The 24,168-nt window shown below is 42.8% G+C and overlaps 2 long non-coding RNA genes across 3 annotated transcripts in view; both read right to left on the reverse strand.

The window, feature by feature from the left end:
- The window catches only part of LOC136790863 (uncharacterized), a 246,655-nt gene that overhangs the window by 52,446 nt on the left and 170,041 nt on the right, over positions 1–24,168 (reverse strand). The window lies entirely within an intron of this gene.
- LOC106044790 (uncharacterized) lies at positions 16,349–18,155 on the reverse strand. The gene is made up of 3 exons (XR_001212466.3): positions 17,990–18,155; positions 17,167–17,308; positions 16,349–17,046 (listed from the first exon to the last, which is right to left on the reverse strand). It is a non-coding gene; the product is annotated as an uncharacterized lncRNA (long non-coding RNA).

A 24,168-nucleotide genomic window follows, 5' to 3' on the forward strand; every position in this document is an offset into this window, starting at 1 on the left:
TTCAAAGTAGCAGCTGTAAATTAGTTAGAAGACAAAGCACTAGAGATGGTATGAGGGTTAGCCCATGACAAAAATTCTGCAGTCACTCAGAGCTGGTTGAGACCCTGCCCCTTGGAGCCGTGGACACGGCACAGGGCAGACTTTGGGTTTGATTCCCATTAGCCTCACAAAATTCTTTTGGTATCAATTGCATTTTAGGTAAGGGAAGGATCAAAAATAACACCCTTATTTCCCATCAGAGTTGCAGAGATAAATTAATTAATGTCTACAAATCATTTAGATTTTAGAATGCATGGGGAGGGGGGATGGAAGAAATGCTCGGATGGGCCAAGAAAAACAGCAGATTCTCTTCATTCCCAGTTTATCAACTATATCAGCATGTGCTTAGCTTTGAGAATGTGCTTAAATCTACCTCTGCAAACGAGAGCAGAAGCCCACAGAATCAATTACGTACTCTGGTGCCTTTTCGAAATAGGGAAAATGAACAGGTATGACCAAAAATGCACAAGCACAGACTAATCTGAGCATGGTATAAACACTGTCTTCAGTGCTCCTTCATCAGGCTGACATAGCCCTGTCTTTACCGTCACAGCTCTGCTTTGAGCCACTTTTCAAATCTTGGATATACAGAGTATGGTCACAGGCAGCAACGTTCACGTACTTAAGAGCAGAATTTGTCTCACTGTGTTTGAAAGGTGAGTTTTAAGAGCCCTGCAGGATGGACCAAGAGAATGGTGTAACGAGCCGTATCCTTAAGGGGCCCGAGTCATAACCCCAGACACAGCACTTGGGGGGATTGAGGGGAATTTGGATTCCAGCTGAACTCGGCAGCTCCTGCTTATCCATACGAAAGGAGATGGCACTGGAACACGTCCTTAACCGATGGTTATTTTCTCAACACAGCAAACGGGCACAGCCGTGTTACTGTCCCGGCTCGGTCCCACGGCAACTCTGGTTGTTTGCTACGGAGCACTCTGCTCAGGTACGAGGAAGAACACGGCTCACGGCCTGCACCACTGGTGGCACCGTGCACCTCTGGACCCAACACGTTTCTGAGCGGGGTATCAGCTGCAGGAAAATGGGCGTTTGTGAGCTTCCATCCCCGCGCCATGCTGCCACCAGAACAAACGCTTCTTTCATTGGCTTTGTGGAAATGCAAAGTTCATTTAAAGCCTGGCAAATTAAATTGTGTTCGTCTGGGAGACGGCATGTAGACAAAATCCGCTTCAAAAGTCAGAAGGCCCCTGAGTCAGAGGGAAGTTCAATTAATTTGTCAGAGAACCGAAAACAGATGATTTCAATCAGCACCAAAAAAAAAAAAAAAAAAAAAGCTCCATGGCAGGCGGGCGCGCTGCGAGAGGCACAGCCTGCGGGGAGCGAGGCGGCCCGGGGCCGGCACGGGCCGGGACAGCCGCAGCCCCCGGGTCCCTTCCGCGGGTCCCTTCCGCGGGTCCCGGCCCCGGTCTCGAACCCCGGTCCCCGGCCCCGGTCTCGGGGCCCGGTCCCGCCGCGCGGTGCCGCGCTGCGCCTCCCGAGCGGCCGTGCCGCCGCGCCGCCCATTGGCTGCGCCGCCCGGCGGGCCGGCCAATCAACAGGGCGGGCGGCCGAGGGGCGGGGCCGCGCTGACCACCCTGCGCGGTGCGGCTGCGGGGGGGGGGGGGGGCGCGCCTTGTCCGTGCGCGCCCCTGTCAGAGCGGGGGGCCCCGCGCCGCGCGTTGTCCGCGGCAGCGCCGCCGGTACCTCACGGAGCGCTGCCTGGAGTGCTCCCGTTGTACCACGGCGATAGGCAGATGCGGTTAAACGAGGGGAAGCCCAGACAAAACCCGCGGAGGTCAGCGAAGCACCACGGGCTGCTCGCTGGTGATAAGCAGCCGAAGACAAAGTGTCCAGGTGCCAGAACGCAGAGAGGGCATGGAAGTACTTCAGCTGCTGGTACACGAAGGCGTCTCGGGCAGGGTGGGAAGGCCTTGTCCGCAGAGCTGCACACCATGCACATCCACAGTTCTTGCATGAAGAACTCCTGGGCAGGAGAAGCTGCTCGGGGCCATGGCTGTCGCTCGGGCAGAGGCAAGCGGCTGCCAGCAGCGCCTTTCCCACCACTCGCTCTGCGGGACCAAACCTCGGCCTCAGCCCCCTGGCTTCTCAGAGCGTCTCCCTGTTTCAGCTAGCTCCCCTCATCGTCCAGCGTCTCCACCAAAATTTAATTTGCCTTTGATACTCAGGAGTCTTGAACCATCTCAGAAGTGGATGGTGCCAATTCCAACCCTTATATTCAAAACCAGCCCCAGCCTCCCAGTGTCTGGTCTGGTGGTCTAAGCACTAAGTCGCTGGGAAAAAAAAAAAAAGTTGCTCTTGTGCAGCAAATTTTACCCTTGTCTGTTTTACTTATATATAGCACTAAGTGTTGACAGAAGATAGATAAAAGGGATATTATAAACTGCCAGAAAAAACTACCCAGCTCCTACCGAAGTGAACAGAAAAGTGATTGATGAGTTCAGAGGATAATCAACAAGTCATAAGAACAGAAGCTGGCCAAGTAGCTATGCATACTGCATCCTAACATAAAATTAAAACAATATATCCGGAACAGACAAGCTATTCCACAACTAGCCACCGTCCTTCTCCACAAGCCACCATCCTGGATCCAACACCTGGCCAGTGAAGGGCCAGACCACTGCTCTGAACGCCTTTGGTAACTGCAATGTGTTGGTGCTCTGTAGCCCCAGCAGGTGCTGTGATTTCCAGGATTCCCTGGAGGGAATGAGAGATCTGCTTCTCCCTCTGCTACGACCATCCCCTTTACCCTTTCAGGAAACTTAGCAACTCTGTGGTGCCCACGTGCTCTTTGGGCACCCCATATTTAGTGTCCCCTTCTGGTCAGCATATGCTTATGTAATCACGCAAATCACAATCTGAAAATCAATCTAAAATTAATTTCTCTGGTTTCTCACTACCTGAAAAGACTTAACCTGCTGCAACTACTTACAAAGGAGTAAACACAAACAATATTACGAAATTTCTCAAGAATTAAAAATACAACCAAAGCAGAGAAAAAGAGAAAGTCCCTTTAAAAGTATGTAAATGAGGGCACTGTCCTCCTTTCCTCCAAGGCAGTGACAACATCCTCACTGGCTTCAATGGAAGCAGGATGATCGCTATTCTTGAAAAGTTCTGTTTGCTGCTAGTGGATGTCAGACTGTCCATGAATAAGCAAGCATCCTGTTGCATACATTTTCATTGTAAAAGCAAGAATTTGTATTCTGTATTCTTTTCCAAGTTCAGGCTCTAATGGTAGAAGTTAAACTATGCAACTGTCTGAATCGAGCTTGAGCTGCTGCTCAAGCCTCAGTTATTGCTATAAAATTATATTTGTACTATTTATGGAATGTGCAGATACAGGGGAAATTTATTTATAGCTGTTTTGACTAGTTCCATGGTACGCTTAGAGAAGAAACCGTGGAATTTGGGGTTTGGCATTTTTGACACCAGGCAAATTAGAGGGGCCTTAATTATATTGACTGCCATTTGCTGCTCTGTGGTTATCAGGTCAGTCAGGCATCTTCAGCTGGAAGTGGCGTGTGATTCTCAGCGTCAACCATGTCCTCTTCAGCTAATTAGCTTTAAAGTGTTGCGGCCAGCTTCTCTTCTCTTGCCTCAGACTGCAGGAAATACTGGCTTAAATCACGCATTGGAAAAGCTATCTGGCATCTCTGATTTGGAAGAAGATTTGTATTGAATTTACTGCTTGTTTGAACCAAGTCTTTACCTCACGCTTGGCACGACGAAAGATTCTTAGATATTGTTATGAAGAAATAAGATAGCTAAATCCTTTAACTATCCCTGTAAATTAAACTTATGCTTTTCCATTACCTTGAACATCAGCTTCTTTGAGCGTGTGGGTATTAAGTAATTATGTCAACTGTAAGTTCTCCAGTCGCTTTCTGTAATATTCAGTAAGACACGTATTTAATGTCTGTTAAAGCTCAAAGAATACAGCATAATTGTTGGCTTGATGATGATGGCTCACAAGTATGGACTCCTGGAGCCTCCAGTGAACATGAGGAAGCCACTGCATACTGCAAGCGTTCATTCCCTCAGAAAGGACAGAGCCGGCTCCAGCTACACAGGGTTTGGAGACCTGCACAAAGGACCCAGGCTGTGACCTGATGTTATGGTAAATCTGGGCCTAGATCTACTACTACTGGATAAAAAATGTCATAGCTGGGTGACCCATGGTCTGAATTTTTGGGTAGACCTGTGTGGTGCCAGGAGCTGGACTCGATGATCCTTATGGGTCCCTTCCAACTTGGGGTATTCTATGATTCTATGACCCAAAATGCTGATGAACAGCCTTTTGAGGACGGCAGGATTCTGGACAGACTGAATTGGGCACTGTCTGTCTGCACCATTTAACTTAGTCCTGGATCGCGTTTTGCCTGTACTTTCACAGCTGGCCTAATGTTAGCAAAAACTGCAGATCACGATGGCTAGTAAAGTCAATAGAAATGTTAATAGAAAATTAATTAATGTTAATAGAAAAGTTAATAGAAATGCTCAGACCTGACGCAGATCAAATTTATACAGCTGGTTACTTTGATAGCCCACACATCCCTATTTATGATAATGGGATCATGTCAGACAATTATAGTTAGTACAACATTTAATCTGCAGTTACACATCCAGAATTAATAATTTATTACATCGTTTTCTTTTCCCCAGTGTATGTTCTTGAAAATATAGGATTTTCCTTGAATTTACTCTTTGGACAAAATTATAGAATAAAATATTTAACCATTGCTTTTCTTTTGTGCACTAAATTGTTCTTAACTCTCTACTCTTTGAAGGAGTTGTGAATAGGCTGGAAAGTTGCAGGGTACTCGTGTGCTGCGACGACCTACAGTGCAACCATTTAAAAATGCATTTTTTTTACTACCATTTATGCCTATGTACTGAAATCTTACGCAATAACATCAAGGAAGAGACTATGAGCATGGTCCAAGAAAAAAAAGACCAAATATTCATGAGTTTTCTTTTGCTTTAAGAATTAGTGTCATTCAGCTAAGCATGCTGGCACATGGGAATGTCTCAGACATTCCTGGCTGTGGAGATGGCATACAATGATCTTCAGATACCCTTTCCCTTCCCCACATGACTCCAGCGATAAGTGGAGTCAGATGAGGCTGCTGGGCCAATCTAAGCACCTGCTCCTGCCAAAAGGGAGTGGGTCGTCCCCCGCTGCCCCGGCAGCTCTACGGATGGGTCTCTGTGCCCCCGTTGCTGACATTAGCTTCATTTGATTCCTCTGTGAGCTAATTCAGCTCACTCAGGCAACCCAGAAAAAAAAGGGAAGCAGAAGTTTTTGCTGGCGGAGGGAGCTGAACCAACTCGCTAAGGGCACTTATGAGCACTAGGTCCAGCGTAAGGGCAGCATCCTGCTCGCAGGAAGGGGACGGTGTGGGTTTGCCTCATTCTCAGGCAGCAAACTGTTCCATCACTTCAGCCATCTCACACAGCTTAATCCAAAGATTGGGCACCAGGACAAAAAAGGGGACCATTCTTTAAATAGAAATGGAGTTATTTTCTGAACACACCCTTCCCAATATTTGTAACTCTACTGCAGTATTCTAGAGCCCACTGCCTTTACTGGAGGGAAGACAATACCTTCTCCAGTAACTCAGAATGCTTCCTTTCTCCTCCTTTCTGAGGAGGAAAAAAAGGCATCGTCATAAAACAGCATTGTACTCAGCGATTAACCACACTGGTTTTATCATCATTATCATTATACTTAAGAGAATCCAATCGAGAATGAGGCCTCCATTGTGCAGCACATTAAACAAGCGCATAATAAACAAGCAGTCCCTGCCATCAGTCACTTCGTATACTAGGGGTTTTAGAAGCCTTTCAAATTCGAATATTTCTAGGCATTCCAAAATGAAGCATCTGAAGTAATAAGTAAAGGAGGTCGTCTTGGAAAATGTCATGATTGCATTTAAATAAATTGGCCTAGTTAGATTAAATGAATAGCTTTTAAAGAAGTAATTCTTTCTCCATTCTGTGCAGAGGTTCCATCGCAGACCACCAGTATTCAAAGTAAAGAGCTTGTGAGAAACAGCTGGATTGAGTGAAAAATCGAGAAACAGTCTGATATGCAGTCAAGCCCATTTAATTACGCTTGCTAATTATATTTCCCATGATAATTATATACAGTATTTAAATGCAGCATGCTATTTCCTGTTCAGAGTGATTAAAAACACCCCCGTGATTGGTGAAAAGCTCTGGGTAAGACATACGACATTTCAGATGTTGCTGATAAGACCCGCTCCCTTGCAAACAGGAAAAGAGCCTCAGTCAGAGCAGCGCGGGATCTGAGAAGCAGCCGTGGGCAGATTAACCGCACGACACCTGCAGGGTACGGCACTGCCGAGCCTGCTCCTCACCTGAGAAAAGACTCCCAGATAAATCCCTTAAACTATCTGCTGTATCTGTGCTTGTGGGTCAAAATATTTAAATCTGGGTTCTTCAAGTTCAGCATCCTGCTCTTTATTAGCACATCTAAAGAAGACTTGCAGAACACCCAAGACTCCAAAGGAACAGAAGCCAGGATTGCTGATTCCTTGCCCCTTTCATTACTGTGCTGAAGGTTATTATTCGCAGTTTTGGTAGTGCCCGGGTCCTCACAGGTTTTATACTCCACACCTACATCAGAGAAGCAAGCTTATGAGGAAAAGGAAAAGCAGGCAGCACGGGAATACAGTCTAGGGGGAAGCCTTGCAACCCTGGGAATAGCACATGTCCCACACCAGCAATCCGTAGAGAGACATGAGGCCTCTCTGCAAGCTGCTCTTGCTCTGTATCTTTCTTTTTAGGAGTATCTGCAGATTTGTAGTACTAACCTACCTAGCCTCTGGGCAAGCTACGTGATAGAATAGGAAGGGAATCCCTGCATTTCGTCATGTGGAAGTGGTTTATAGGAGAGAATTGGACTTCCCAAGTCCAAGCCCTCCCCCAGGACAGTTGGCGCAGCAAAAATCCTTTGAATAAATGTCTCCCTTTTGGGTTGCTGCATTCACACACACTATTTTTTTACTAGACATGAAATATTTGTCATTGTTAAGAAGGCATGGCATTTAGTTTATAAGCATGTTCTCCTGGACAATCCCAAAAGGGAAGTATTGCTTCTTGAAATGTTGTAAAGGAAAATGCTTCCAGGAGTTGGCCTTTGAACTAAGTTTCTGCTTCATTTAACCACTGGATTTGACAGCAGTGGAGCTCCTAATTTCTTTACAGAATGAAACACTTTCATTTCTGATCAACATAGGCTACGTGTATTTGCAACACTGCAGGACAGTCCATGGAAGAGCTGCTGATATTACATGAGATCTAAATAAGCTGAGTACAGTATGGATTTCTGGGGACAACTGCAGATCATGGTCTAATTAGGCAGAACACAATGGGAATATTGAACAGCTGTTGTTACTGTGGATGCAGCTATAACCTCAACAAGCAGAACAGAAAATACCAACCCCTCAAGCCTCAGGAATGTTTCTTACCGGCATCTGCAATCCAAAATGGATGAGGGCAACCTGAGGCCAGCTCCGAGCCACCCCAGTGGATCGGGCATTTTCCACAGGGGTAGCACTTCAGTTAGCCAGAACTCTGCTTTTTGCAGCTGGAGATGGAATCGGGGCACGTGGTAAGGGCTTCATTTTGTCAATCATAGAAAACGCAGTCTTATAAGATAAGACAGCACAATTAGATGAAAATGGGGAAGGAGTACAATAAGGTTTTAATCTACTTGTAAAGGTGCAGTGCCAGCTTTAGCAAACATGGCCTGTAAGGGGAACCTTTTTTTTTTTTTTTAACAATTTCTGTATTTTGGCCATCCTTGCAATTTTAAGTATTCTAGTTAAATGAGCACAATAAGAGGCAGATAATTTGTTGTGCCAGCATAACTCCTGTATAAAGGCACTGTTTACTAACTCTGAATAACTCCAGATTTACACCACTCTGACTGAAATCAGAATCTGACCCAGAAACATTATACAAGGCAAGTATTTACATCTGGGAGTACATAAGCACCAGAAACACCAGAACCTTTGATTTAAAAAAACAAAAAACAAAACAAAACAAAACAAACTATCATTCAAACTGATTAAGATGTGTCTTAATTTACTGGTTTGAGGTTTTCCAGTTACATTCCCTAACTCTCTCTCTTCCTCTTATACATTACTCTTCCCTGTCTCCCTCACTCCTTCCGAGTGAGAAAACATGCCTTTTAGGCCTTTCAAAACATTTTAAACTCCGAACTAAAGCTCCATTCCCATCTCGATCCCATGAACCAAGCTGCTTGCACTATTTCAGCAGTTAATTAACAATGAATGCCTTCCTTTGGAAACTGGGTGAAGCAGGGTGGGGATAAAAGATGAAGAAGGCTGAGGACAGACATAACAAGAATGGGGAGGGAGCAAAGTGGGTGGCTTATCAAATTCCACAAATACCAGACATGGAGAGGTGTTGATTTGTTGCTGGGAAAACCCTGTTTGTTTATGGAGTTTAATCACCTGTTGTATGTTTGTTGTTCAAAACACATGGGAGACAATGGGATTGTTTGCCTGCGATGTACCGAAATACAGTACAGTAAGGGTTGTACATAGAGGAAGTTTAAATCGCTGGTACGTGTAAATTGGAACAGCTCAGATCATTAACAGCCAGCCTCCTGATCAGGCTGTGTGAAGGAGGAACGAAGAATGTGCCCAAGGTTGACAGTCAAAAGAAATTCCTCCTTTGTGACCCATAAAATAAATATAATTCTCTGAGGTGAGGCAAAGGATTTTGGAAAACAATGCATCCCACATCGCCCTAATATCTGTCAGCAAGGCACTGACTGTCACATAGTTTGGGCCTCTTTTTCTTCTATTGCTTCTCCTTTTTCTTTTATTTTTAAGGGGCAGCTGGACCGGGTGGCAAGGGCAGAGCTGTCTGCATCACTGTAAAGGAAACACCAGTTCAAATCCTGTTTCTGAGCAACTCCTCTGCCCAGGCTGCTTGTACCAGATGGCATTTTTGCATCTTTCACACCGTCCTGGAGAGCACAATTCACACACCCCATTTAAGAGCTGTGCTGCTGGTCTGCAAAAGGACTCTCCTACCTCTCTTCTTTTATCACTCTGGTCCTGCCCTCCTGTTTGTCCTTTTGGTTCACCTCACTTCTATCTGATTTCTTAAACACGGTGACATTTTCTCTCCTAGAACTGGAATTCACGCCTCTGTGTGCCGTCTGGTTTCCGTATCCCCTTTTCTCTTCTTAAAGTTCACTATCCTTTTTGGTATCCGTATCTTAAGGACACATATCAGAATATAGAGGTTCTGTGAAAATGCATCTCCCAGACGAAAAATGCAATACATCTCTCTGGCTTACCTCATGAATAATCTAGCTACAAATGTAAACTCAACAGGCTTAAGCAGCATCATGTGTTTTCTCTTGCAAGTCTGCTCCTTCTTCTCATCCATCACACAGGTCTGCAAATTCAGAAGCATCTTCAGCCATCTCTGAAATCTTGTACTTTATCCCTCCATCCCTGAGCTTTGTCAAGATGTTACCCTCTACCACCAATTGTTCAGGGATGCAGCATCCCTCAACCTGAAGTCAAGCTTGCAAACAAGCACTTTTGTACTTCATGCTTTCCCCATAAATGTCTGTGAAGCTATTCAGTTATCTTTTTTTCCAAACTTTCTCAGAAATAATGCTCACAAATAACCTCATAAAGAAGACACTGTAACTTTATCTCAGACTGATTCCTTGAAACGGCCTTTTTGTTTATATATAAACACTTTCTCAGCTTCAGCTCGTAGCCTCTTTGGGACAGGGACCTTCTATATGTACAGCTCTTAAAACAGATAATTTTTGTTCCATATGTACATGGAAATTTGTCAACATAAAAATAGCAAACAAAAATTTTCTTCTAAGAATCACAGCCCTTATTCACAGTTTAAGGGAAACTATTAACCTTCAGTGTTGCAGAAAAAAACAACACGCCAAGCTGGCCCATGTACCAGAAGGCTCTGAACGAGAGGAAATTCAACATGTGGCATAAAACCAAAGTGAGGGGTTTCTGACTTATACACACGGCAGAAATAGGGCTCTTCAACAGACAAAAAGTTCTACATGCAATGGAAATTGTGATCTTGCACAGTCTCTGAACAAGGCAGCAGCACAAAGTTACCGCTCCTTGGAGATGGCTGTCTACCTTTATTGTGGTTGCATGTGGATGATAAAGTTGGTGTTTAGATTTCATTTAATATCTTCTCAATTTAAAACCAGTGTGATGTTCAGTCATGGACTTCTCAACTCTGGTCTATAAACAAGCTCCCAGTAAATTTTCAAAGGCATATAATTGATGTAGGAACCAAAATTCTATTTTCCAAAGGGATTTATGCATGTATGAGGAATGTATGAACTTAGCACACCTAGGCAATAAATCCAGCTGATTTCAGGAAAGTTCCTATGTAGCTTTGATATTTTGAAAATGCAGCCCTTTGTGTTATGGGCTGAATTTTTTTCTCATTTCCCTCACTATTACAATGAAATGAATCTTGACCATCTGCCATGATCTAAAACACGTGCTAGAATTCAATCAGCAGAAATAGAACAGTGACAGTCACAGCTGACATCTAACTTGCTTTCCCCTCCTGACTGAAATGATATTTCTGTATTTATTTCAGTGAGTACAAACGATGCTGAGTTCACACACCTGAAGAATGAATTAACCTGCTAAAATTTCCCATGGGGCAGGTAGGGTGCAAGCTGAGATGTGCCCATGTAAGTTTGCTTTTATGTGTGGCTCCTTCTCCGACACAGATACCTAAAGGGTTGCAAGACTAGGCCACGCTCGAGGCCCGCCGGCTCTATGCTGTTTGCATTGAGCCCCTCCATGAAGCTCAGCTGATGTGTTTTAACAAAGACTTGGAGTCATTCATACCACTTGGCAATTCAGACCAACCCTTTTTTGCTGAAGCTGTAAAGACCAGCATCAGCTGGTTCTCATTGTGAAGTGGCTCCCCCAGTCAGTTTCACTTCATGGACACCAGCACAAAGTCATTAAAGGCAGTGGTAAATGACAGAAGAGCGAGACCCTCCTCCACAGGACAACGTCCTCCTGATCACTGAGCTTCTGCCTCAGGTACTGTTCGCCATCAGACCGGGCTGGATTTGTCATAAATAGCCAGAGGCAAAATCCCATCAGGATTCCAAGGCCTGTGTTTCCAAACACTTGGGAAAGGTGGCCCCTTCTGGAAACATCTGTTTTTATGCAGCCCCCTGAGTCAGCAGCCCCATAGGGCCAGAGGAGAGCGAGACTTAGCTATAATTTTGGCTTTAGGGATAAACGCTCGCTCCCCTCCTCTGGAGGAACTGAGCTGCTGCCAGCAATTAAGGCACTGAAAAGCAACTCATCCTTCCCTAGAGAGCGTAACCTCTGGCCACCAGTAATTAGAGCCGCTCTTGTGGCTGCGGTTTCGCCAGAGCGGCCTTCCCGCGGCAGTGCCAGAGCGGCGCGGTCCCACCCTGCATCGCTCGTGCCGGTGCTGCCACGCACCACTCCCTCTGCGGCACCGGTACTGCTGGTGGTGCGTCTGTGCAGTGAACTGGGGCAGGGAATAAGTCCAGTTTAAAAATAGCCTGGCAGGGAAACACTTAGTTTTTTGTGTGTCTTCCTCCAAATTGGATCAAATTCCTGATCCGTTTCACAGCAGAGCCACAAACCAATCCGCCAGGAGAACCGAGGGGCCCGTGCACTGCAGGAGGGAAGATGAAACAAGCAGTGGGGAAAGGCTGGAAAGGGAATACCAGAAGCCAGAACTGGTGCTGAAGACTTAATCTTGTCAAACCACAGGCTCACTCTTCCAGCCAGGAAAAAGTCAGCAGCTGCTGACCAGCACTGTTTTTTCTAACACTTCAGAGCCCCCTTTGAACTCTTTCACAGTCCTCGGGGGATTGTAGCCCACAGTTAGGGAAACTCTGCCCTGGGCTGGCCATTCAGTTGTAATACACTGGGACCAATTTTCCAAGGAACAGAAATTTCCCTAGCTGTTGGCACACGAAAGCTATCTGCTGGGGAACGTGCCTTTTTCCACCCAGTGTGGTGAGAAATCCCGAGGATTCTGATGGGGAAAAATGCAACTGGTCAAATATAGCTTTGGTTAGAAAGTCGTCTTCACCCACAACACGTGTTGACAACAACAAACAAAAAATATTTTCTTTAAAAGGTTTATGGCAAAAAAGGGGGTTTCAAACACACTAATGGCAGAATATTGCACTGATAGCAACAACAGAAATAATCAAGAGATCTTTCAGTTTCGAAGCACTGGCCAGCCATATTTAAAACAGCACTGAAAATGAGAGGTCTTGTGTTGAATTGTTTGCCTGTAATGTACAACAACTTCCTAAGCTTCATGGGGAAATTGAATGATTTGTGACTCATGAGGAAAACATGAGTTACTTCTTTTCATTTTAGAGTATAAATGCAAAGATCTGTGTATGAACAAGGAGCTAAACAAACGTTTGGGTTGTTAGTAGCAGATATTTCATCCGCTTTGAAACCTGAATACTGCTTTTCTGAAGCAAAACAGACTGTGGCAGGACACAGTCTTGAATTATCGATAGGAATATTCATACATATCTAGTTGCTGGGGCAAAGAGGCAGGCAAAAATGAATGCCAGATTCTTGGAAAGACTTGCATATTTTACAGAAGAAATTAAAGCCATGCTGTCTAAAGAACATTGTTTAATAATATTCTTTCTTTCTGCCACCCTATGTTCTTTTGGTTCCTTTGTTATTCAGTGTATTCAGGACAGATATTTAAGTGTGTGCATAATATTAAGCAAATGTTTCAGAGCCATGGGCTTTAAAGTTTTCAGTTAAAGTTCTGAAGTTAAGAGCATATTTTAGTGGTTTCCTGAACAGGATTTAGAGTTTTTTTTCCTTTTCAAAGTCTTGAGCCATGACCTTTAGCTAGAAGCATTTGGGTCTTTGTTGTGATAGCACCAATCCTTGATTTAGATGTGTAGTCTCTAACAAACAATATGTTTGTGTTATTTGAATGTTGTCCCCTTCCATACACGTAACTATCCAGTGCAGGTCAATGACAAAATTAGTCAATTTTTCTAAATGAATTTCAGATATTTCCTAAAGTAATGCAATCAGCAATTTGTTGCCGTAGGTCTTCTGTTTCTCTGACGATTCATTTTCCTAAAATGAGGGTTTATTTCATTCCATTAGTGTATAAAAATATAATTAAAGTCAATTTGGACGGCCTAACAATCTCATTTAAAGTGAGGAGATTTCATCCAAACTGTACTCAGTGTTCAAAATAACAAGGCTTCTACCCAAAAAGAGAAACTCAGATTTGGCTGATTCTACTAAGCATTATTTTAGGCAATGCCCAAACATAATAGTTAATGAAGAAGGCCAGCATCTCTCCAAGGACTCCAGCAAACACAGTCTTCCAGCAGTCCTTAAACCGCAGCACGGAAAACAGAGCCAAAAGCCAGTAGAGTGGTATGGTTTATCTGACTCAGTTGATCTACTCCAATTGAGGGGGGAAATGTACCATTAGTTAGATTAGATTAATGCGGCTCTTATAGTTAATTTACTAAGCAAATTCCCCTTTATGTCTGCTTTCTTTTCTCTTTTGTCATTTCCTCTTTTTTTTTTTTCTTTCCTTTTTCTTTCTGTGAGAAAAGATGTGAGATCTCTAGCAAGGAAAAGAGAGAACACGTTAAATACCTCATTATCTCCGAGGTCTCTGTTGATTTAGACTTCTAGCAAGAGAAATGGAGTTCAGTTCATCTCTGACTGAACTGACACTGCAGATAACCCCAGCACATCCATCTCAAATTGTCAGCTCAAGACAAATTACCTTCTCTCCAGGATACTCTCTTTCACTGATTACCTACTACTCAAATTAAATGCCATCTGACTTCTGAGAGTCTTTTGTTTGTCAGATTCCACTGGATTATGCAAAAATGATGGGGGGAGAATCTCATGTGTTTGAAGTCTTGAGAACAGAGTGCACAGGCCTTGCTTCCTCATCCAGCTTTGGTGGAAGAGCTAGGGCTTTTCCTAATCTGTTTGCTGCCCCACAGTATAGTAAACTTTACTGTCAATAAGAAAGATAAAACCTAAAAGCCTCCTGAATAATGCCCTAAAGCAAGAAGATACTGTGAAATCCTAATGTTTGGTGACAAATATTTCACAGAACTAAATCTGAGACTGAGTTTAGAATAAAAGCCCTGATTTTAGTTCATTTGAATCTTTCACTTCATTCATTTATTTTAATGTGTGAGAGAAAAAGTCTGTTAGGAAATACTTCAAAGGTGGAACTAATAATTGCAATCATGTTTACCTAAGGTTTTGTCTCCAAGACTTTTGGACTTTTTATTTCATTAAACCATAAGTGTTTGGCCCAATATTTTCCATGCAGTCACCTCAGGCTGTTTTATGTGTTTTTTTGTTGTTGAAACTTTCCCATTTTCCAAAACAAGATAAGAGGAAGAAAAAGAAACTATTTAGGTGTTTTGCAGAGAAGCACTTCCAAGAAACCCATACTTGAGAGAAGGGATTTAAATTATAACAGATCAAGGGCTGCCTTTTGCCTTACTGCTGAGAGTTTGCCCAGATTTGGTTAACTTAAAAAGAGTTGAGAAGTTAAAATCTGCCCAATGCTTTGACAACACAAGAAATTTATAGGCAAAGGCTTCCATTGTCAGCAGGTACTGAGCATGCCTGGCCTCTTCTGTGCGTGGTCCTGACATGCATGCCGCAGGGGTGGAGGGGCTCAAGGGCCTCCAACCTGACCCAGCCATAGGGTCTAAAAAGCCTTTGGACAGATCCAGGGGCTGCCCAGGAGCTTCTGTGCAGTTGTTGCTGATGGCAGCTGGGGGCTGCTGTGGTGTTGGGCATTGGGAATCAGAGCAGAGAACTGACAAGGTCTACATTTGCTCGAGCAGCATCCTGGCCAGAGGCCTGTCGGGCAGGCAGGTGAGCTCTCCTCGGCAGAGCCACCTGGAGCTCCGTCCTGAATGTGCAGAGTGATACTAGGTGATTTTAAATATAAAGCTGTATTATAAAGCTGAGGGGTTTGGAAGAGGAACCTCCCAAGTGGGGCACGTGCCATTAGTAGGCAATTTTGAAAGCAATTAAGTCTCATGGTGAGGCAGCACCCCAACTAGAAGTGCTATCCTAAGGTAAGTGTACTTAATGTCCATCTGTGGGAAGACAAGACCACTATCTGAAATGAGTATTGCGAAGTATGATGGTTCACACTATAAAGGCTGGGAGACACATAGACAACTGAAGAAATACTATGGCTAAGTGATACAATAGCTGTAATGGGCTGAACTGAGGCTACCATGTTTCCTTGATTCTGAGATTTCACATTTGTGCATTAGCCTGCAACAGGCAAGTTCCTCTATCTCTGATAGTTGTGTGTTCACTGTACATTCATAGGCATTTATGTTACAGCCTGCATTGTTTAGCTAAAATGACAGTGCAGGCCTGCACTCACTTTGCTACACTCATGTAAATGTATACATATGCACATACATTCACGTAAAGATGAGGTTTGTATTTATGTTTGAAAATACATTAGAGCTGGGATCATTCCCTGCATGTTTCAGGATGAGCTTCAATGCAAATGCAATATCTGCTGCAATTTTCTAAACACAATAAGGTCTTGCCTACATTGCTCTCAGCGTGAATTTGGGCTCTTACAGATATATCAAATTAAGTGTTACATAGCTAAGGAAGTGTATAGATTGCAAAGGTACAGGTGGATGAAGTTGCATCCCAACTAAATATTCGCTCAGTCAACTGCAGCTGAAATGCAGCAACTATGTTAAAGCTACAGAAGTGTCTTAGACTACTCTGCCAACATTTAGATTCCATAAAATAGTATTTGCTAGCAATATTTTATGGGTGGCCCGCTGATATCAATAGCCAACCAGGCAATCCCAGTGAAGTCAGTGAGAGTTTTGCCAGACTAAGGAGTGACATTTAAGTCCTGAGATATAAATTCTTTCTTTTGGGGAAAGAACAGTTCTGAAGTTAACATTAAACCACATTTGCTATTTCTATCTGAAAAGTTCAACATAAAACAATCCCCAGTTTAGTGGATATTATTGACTTGCAAAAACAAACAAACAAAACCACTAGATTTCTTATCATTGATCAATTTAAGGCAGAAATTAACCTTTTTCATTCTGAAATTATTACAAAAAAGTAGAGATAAAATAATAATAATACCAATTGCTAATAAATTGCATATAGAAACACCACATTTGTGCACTTAACTCGCCCCTTTTTTTGGTATGCTTAAATGTTTTCTTCAAATGAATCTTTGAAGATTTCCACTTTGTTAGAGAATGAAAGCTCCTGGTGGTAACATCTCTGGAGATGGGGCAGTGATTAATCATCACGCCTTGTCCTTACCAAACTGAGAGAACTGCAGACAACTGCAGGGAGAAGAAGAACGGCTCCACAGAGGACATGAAGGATTTTATTTCACATAAACCAGAGCAGCAACAGTGACAGGCACTCTCATTACCCTACCCTAACTTATGTGTGTTTCTCCACACATACTCCAGCAGCATACCCCGACACACTTGTATTCTTCCTCCGGTTTCATGAATTCCTTTCTGCTTAGTGGCACAGCTTGGACAGGATGGACAGAGAGCATCCTCACCCAAAACAGCATTTTGCTCATTGGCCGGAGCACTCTCTGGGGAAGTGGGACATGAGACCCAAGTCCCTCGAGGCAGAGGAAGAAACTGAACCCTGACCTCCTCAATACAGAGATCAATGGTCATGGGCCCCTTGCATGTCCTAAGTCACGGATTTCCCAGGGCTGCTGAGGCTTTGGTTGTCCAGCCTCCTGCTAACCCAGTCCTCCCAAGCAGTCCCTTTGCCTTTGTATTCAGTCTCACACTTCTGGCTCCCGTCCGGTCACTGAGGGCTGATATTCCTGGTGTCCCTACTGAGTTTCTGCGTGCTACAAAATAAAATTCAGTAACTAGCCTCCTTGGCATCCTGCTTGTGTACTTCTACTGGCAGGAAAAGGAGGAAGAGAAATAGTCATTCCCCATAAAATTGCCTTGTTTTAAGTGCATACCTCTTTGTCCTGCCACAGACCCAAGCACCTCCTTTCTATCTGGGTAGTCCTTGCTACTGGAAATGGCATTTTCATATCAGAGACAGAAGTCCCTCAGGAAAGATTACCTTCATTGCATGTTTCTTATCTGAGCAGTGGTACACTGAAATGGAAAACCACCAGAAGCTGACATCCTTCCCCAGCAAAATGTTAATACTGTTCATTGTTTAATTTAATTAGTGCCTTAGTCATGGACCATCATTAAGCTAAAATGGCTTTCTAGGATGCAGCCCATAGTGCAGTCTCTCTGTTGCTTACAAGTAGAGTTTGGGACTCCCATTACAACACCCTCCCGAAATCCTCTTAATTACTGAGAAAGATTTAGCACAATCTCTATCTCCCAAGACAGAAAATAATGCCTCCTTTCCTTCATTTCTTGCCTGCCTGATTTATTTAGATTGCAGGATCTTTGGGGCAGAGATTAAATCAGTATAGTATTCGTGGATACAGTGTATAGGTCTGAGAAAGTGGTTTCTTTGACATTTTATTTATTGGTAGAGCCATTTTGTGCCTTGCTCAGATCTATCATTACAGAAACCTAAGGACAATCAGCACCCTGCAGAATGAAAAGTTTAGCTGTTCATAGCACCACTGCCTCCTTTCAGCTTTACACCCTTCAGGACATGTTGCCAAGAAGTATACAATGCTAAACAACCATGCTAGAAACAACTGGAACTGTGGATGTTGTTCACATCTCAGGATCAGATCTGCTTTTGTTCACACCACTACCCTTTCTATTAAGCTTAAGAAGAATCTCAGTTGTACAGATGGTACCCAGACTGACCTTGAAGTGCCCTGAAGAAGTCTGTATGGCCAGGAGCAGGCTCACCTGAATGGCCACAAGAGGATGTGACTCCCCTTCTAAGTCAGGCTCCTACAGCCCCAGCTAAGAGATTTCAGCAAGGATTCTTGTGGGCCCAGGTGAGTTTGGTCGTGAGGCACAGCTGTAGGTGCTACAAAGAAGGTATGGCCATTACAAAGGAAGTGATAAGAGGAAAGAAAAAACAGAAAGGGCTTTTTAAAGCAGAAACACTTGGAAAGAATTTGCTAAGAATCTAATAAATAATTTGGGAAGAATAAGCACCCAAAGATACTCCATTACATGGACTGCTTGCAACTAGATAGTGATCAAGCTTACTTCAGAGAACAATCCTGCACTGGCATGAATATGCCTAGATGACCTCGGAAGCCTTTTGCCTCTTTAATTGCAATGACTCTGTAATAATAAAAAAGACAACAATGTTGTGCATGATAAAAGGAGTATTTGCAACTAAAAAGAGTATTTCCACATTAAGAAACTGGTTGGCTATCCAACCACAGTAAATATTTAAAACTGCACCACAGTGAGAAAGAGCAAAGAAGACAGTAAAAAAAAAAAAAAAAAAAGAGAGAAAGAAAAAAGAGAGAGGGAAGAGTAAGTAAAGTTTCAAAGGCAAAACCTTCCACTGTGTGTAAGCTTGCTAGTAAGAAAAGACAGGGATAGAAACACCATGTCTATTAACATCACCAGGTGCTAATGAACAGTTTTGGAAACTTGTATTGAAATTCATGCCTAGTGATCTGAATGTTAGAAAATGGTTGATTTATTTTTTATTTTTTATTTTTTAATTTTAATAATTGCCTTTTAAATCAGGTGGCTTTTAGTTCAGTGAATCTCTGATGGCTCTATTTGCTAGAATTGCTTATAACCCTGGGCCCAAGTTCTAGTTTTAAAGAGCCAAGACCAACCACGTATTTCCATTTCTAGCAGACAAAAATATGTTAATAGTAACAAACAGCTCTGAACTGTACAGTAAAGGCACTTTTTTTTTTTCACAGAATAAAAAAAAAACAAAACACAAACCACCTTATACTGTATTGAGGTAAAGTAAAACATTATGAATCTAAGTGTCAGCCAAATATATGGTAACCAGCTCAGACAAGAGTCCTAAACACTGCAGGAAATGCAGATTAATATCATAGTTTTCTGTATGTAGCCCATTGATCTGCATTTCCACATCCAGCAAATGTTACAGGGTAAGTTCCTATGCAGAGCTCTTCATTTCATTACTATTTCCCTTGCAATTGTAACTGCAAAATCAAATGCAGTTCAAGAGACAGTAATATGTAAACCAAAAGGGACCCTTCTATTTCGTCTCGCTGTTGCATTTAGATCTAATTTCAAAAGCTGGAGATACACTTCAGACTTTTTTAAAATGCCCCAGAAAGGTGTTTTTTATCTTCTGGATATTCTCTGTGCAGCTCTGCTTCTGCTTTGTGAGTATGTCTGGTCATTTCTTTGACATGTGAAGACCAGGGCTATGAACTCAATCAGCATATACATAAGCAGCTGCTTAAAGTTAAGCCTAAGACTATGAGTAGTTATGTCAAAGTACTATTTCACAGCATAATGTAATCAAAGTCTCCCAAACTCAGGAGGGGACAACTGTTGGTATACAAATTCTGCTGAAAATAGTAGCATTTTGTGATCTGGGAGAAAACAACATTTTGAAAAAACACATTTTATTTTGTCCTACTTCATTAGATAAAATGCCAGTTTTCCAGCCATATCCTAAGACAGAAAAATTCCTAAACTCAGGGTTTCAATTTTGTTTAGCTCCAAACATGTAATTGCAGCGTATGGAGGGAAAACCTCAACGGTGCCTATGTCAAAGTTTGCATGGAGCAACTTTCTTACTGCCATGACTGAAGACACAGTCAGTAAGTATGAACACCGCACAGTCATACACTTCCACAATATTTCTTGTTTCTTTTCAGTTTGGTAACCACCTATAGAAAAATAATCACCCGGATCCCAATCTTTCCTTCCTCTGCACTGCCGGCTTTCCAGTTCTCCAAGCTTCCCTTAGCTTTCTTTTTTACTTTTGCTCTCTTTATACTTCTGTAGTTGTGCATATGATTCAGCAGTGCTTTTAGGTCTACCTGGAGACTGCTCAGCTGCTGCCAAGTGGAAGGGGTTATTTTGGAAGTTTGTGTAATATCTCACTTTCCCCTGATATGAGTTTTCTACAAAGGGCCAACAAGAGGAATCCAGAAAACATACCTTACATAGAAATTGTTCAACCAGCTGTCAAATAGTTCAACTGTCAGTGTTTGACAGCTTGAAGTTTATCTTGTGGTACCAAAGTAGCACAATAAGATACCACATCTACATAACACACCAGCTAGAAAATTATTAAGCAATGCATCATATTAACAACCAACAGGACAGATCTTTGTCTTCTGTATGTAACCAGTGCATGCAAAAAAATAAATAATAAACATACGTGATTTCGATTTGGTCATGGACATCACACAAACAAAGAATAGGCTTACCCCTGGCTATTTCACTGAAAGTGGTTTTGCAAAGGTATCTTGCCTAAGGTCATGAGATGGATATTAAAAAAAAAAAAAAAAGAGAGAGAGAAGCAGTCTCTGGTCCTTTGCTCCTCGTCTTTCTGTTATTCTCACTGAAATCCATTGGAAAGACATGGCAATCTGGCAAAGGTCAGAAAGGTGATCATTTGCCTGGCATTTGGGGGAGTGTTTGTTTGTTTGTTTGTTTTTGTAACCATAAGCGGCCACAGGAATGTCCTCTCTTGCAAATATTCTGGTTTCTGGTTTGTTTATTTCCTTGCAAATTTGGCCCAAACTGTTGGGCCAAATGAAAGATACAGTTTTTACGATGAAATGCATCACTTTTGCAGTTTTTTTTAAGATATAGAAAAAATGAATCACAGTATGCCAGGCATGGAGGCAGTAATGACAAAGGTATGGCAGATGTGGATTAGACACCTTATTCAAAGATCTGTGATATCAAAGTACTCCAGGAAACAATCTAGGCTACAAATAAGCTCAAGCTTTCCTAGTGGTCAGTACACGAGGTAAAGGGACTGTGTGAACCTGAACTGAATCCAAACCAGAATGTTTGCTGACAAAACGAAGTGGTAGCTGTCACTTGACAGTGACAAGAGATCATCTCTGATGGCCTCACTTCATTTGCAACACGTCACATTCAAGGGAGAAGAACTCGAAGGAAATGTAAGAGAACAACCTCCTTTAGGTCAGTCTGACATTGTTGTCCTACTTGTGAGAAAACATTCCCAGAAGGGAATGGCCTTTCTCGTCATATGACGGTTCATAGTCAAAATAAACACAGAGAAGAAACTGTGGATAATGGACAACCGTGAGTACTCTTGTCTGTTCTACAGAAAGTTTTTCATTTTTATCCAATCATTTAGTACACAAAAGGATGTATAAAAAGACTCTTGGCATTACCTTTGCTAATGCATCCAGGATCTTTCACAGAACACAAACAAAAATTTAGAAAGCTGTTTTATTAGCTGTCTTCAAAGGGTTGCATTATTCTCAGACTGATGTGAAAGGTTTGAGGAGATTGTTCTCAAGGCCATGGAATGATTTCTCACAGTAAGAAGGAAAAGATTTTACTTAACATCATATTTGGAAACAGTACTTTGCTTTTATCAGGACTCACGTACTGTAAAATGTAAGAGGAGCCCTGCATCACAGGGGCTAGAATGACTTAAAAGCAGGTGCTGGTCTCTGCTAACAATGTAAGTGGAAATTAGATTGGGGGAGTACATGTGAAACGGACAAACACTTCATCCCTTAATACTGTAGCATGGAAGAAAAGAAGTCGTTGACATTCCAGAGGAGGCCGAGTTAATCAGTAACACACCTGATTAGCGTCTCACAACTTCACTCCACAACAAAGTCCCTTTTTCCCATTGTTCACATCCCCAGACTATATGGTGAGATGGAGAGGTGCTGCTTTTTAGCCCTAAGCATTCCTCTACAGCATAAGACAAAATCAGAGGAACTTGAAGGCAAAAAAATGAAGTACTGTAACTGAGATTTAATGTGGAAATCACTGACCGTGGTGCGGCAGTTTGTTGTGTCCAAATGGGTACATCTCATTATCGGAGATTAAGGGTCATTGAAATCACCTTCTTTTTATGCAGATTAAATGTCACCGCAGGCTCCTTTGCAAATTGGGAGTATATTCCCCTGTTTAGCAAAGTTTAAATAGTTCCTCATGCATGCGACCCGAGTCTAGGGCATTTTCAAGCACCTCAGCAAGTCATTCAAGTCAGAAGACTTTCTTGCGAATGGAGAGAATAGCAATTTACACTTCTCCCTGGAAAAGGTTCTAATTGTTATTTCCTCCCCCACCCCCAGCTTCTTCTGTACCACCCCCTACCTCACAAGCTCTCACCGAAATCTCCATGAAAGTGTTAACAAAACTATTGAAATACATGGTGACTTAAGATTGCTCAGCAGGAACAACCCATAGATCTGAAAGGAATTTCCTCTTTCCTGAGGGCTCCTGGAGCTTATATACGCCTGTGAGAAGGGGAATGAAAACTTCTCTCTCCCACATCCCAAAGGATGATGAATGTTTTACTTGTGCACAAAAAGGGTTGATTCTAAGTTACAAGGACATGAAGCAATTCTGCGATTCCCTCCTAGGTTGAACTTTCACAGAGAAGAGGTTAAAGCCGAACTGCGATTTCGGTGCTTGCTCTTATTTTGCGGGAGAGAGAAGCAGGCCAGATATTTGCAATTCTTGCAATGTGCTCGCAGATCCAGAGATGACAGACTTTCAGTTTTAGCTATTTTTGGCCAGCTCCGTAACCTTTTGCCTCTCCCAGGTACTCCCCAGCACCTTGTAGCTATTAGGCAAGCAAAGCAAAAAAGTTTAAAGGACAACAATTTAATCCTTTCCAGCACATGTATCTGTCTCATTAAAGCATTCTCCTGGAGCGGTGTAATGATACATCAAATGGAATCCATTTCAAGGTAAAATGAGTGCTGCTGATGTCTAACACACTGCTCCCAAGGCCTGGCTTAGGCCCCAGCCCTAGTGCAGCCTAGCACTGCAGTAGATTAAATATCAACCCGGGTCACGTTCTCATGGCCCAGGCACAAGTGCCAACATTCTTCCAATTATTCAAGGCCAAAGAAAGAGCAACCTGCCTGACAGAGCTGTGACACAGCTTGATTAGATTTAGCTTAGAAGCCTGCCGAAAAGGATACTGTGGTATTTAACTCAGATGGAGAAAGGAATGGCATCTCTGTTTAAACGAGCCGGGGGGAGGAAGGAACCAGGCAGAATACGTTTCTGTAACGAGGGAGAGCATGTTTTAAATTTAAAATGATCATTTTGCCATAATGCAGCCAGCGTGTTCCACATGTGTAAACCAGTTTAATTACAAAAGGCGGCTTTGTATGTCCATTATTTAAATAATAGCATTTTTCAGTATGCATGGAACATTTCAGGCCAAATGCTGTTATCTCCCAGTTGGAGTAAGTCACCTTGGGTAGAAAGGGCAGAAGCTGGTAAACAGGACAGAAAAACATGGACGGAAGCTGGGGCTGAGTAAACAGCGACACTTCAAACAGACACCACGAGAGGAATTTGGGTAGAAGAACACACAACTCAAAGACCAAATTATCAGCATGATTTGGCTGTGACTTTAAAGCCTAGGAAAAAAAAAAGCAACGTGTGTTCTGTGATTCAGCCCCGAATTGTGCATCTAATCTGAGTGAGAGCGCTTCCAGGAGCGTAGTAAGTCAACTGTCCTAGTGCGCTGCACATTTAGCACTGACCCAGGGCCAGCAGAATGCTGCTGCTCCATCTCCTGACATTCCTCAGAGGCCTACTCCCCAAGCATTAGCCAAAGCTCAAATGATCCTGTATTAGGGCAAACTGACACATTCTTCCATTAAAAATTAACCTTTGCATTTTAAAAAAGAGATGGAGGGAAAATGAACATAGAAGTCAAACAAGCCAATTGTATTTTTCAATGAAAAAATATCTTTTGTTTCCACCAAAAATATTACATTTTCCCACTGTGCTCCCCTATACCTGTCAGGGAGACTTTGGGAAGCATTTTTCACCCTGATTATTTTGCAATGTATTACCGGATTCCAGTATAGGATTACCGTGTTCATTCTTGAGAT

This window comes from Anser cygnoides, chromosome 5 (assembly GCF_040182565.1).
Source record: "Anser cygnoides isolate HZ-2024a breed goose chromosome 5, Taihu_goose_T2T_genome, whole genome shotgun sequence".
In the NCBI taxonomy this organism is placed as follows: domain Eukaryota; kingdom Metazoa; phylum Chordata; class Aves; order Anseriformes; family Anatidae; genus Anser; species Anser cygnoides.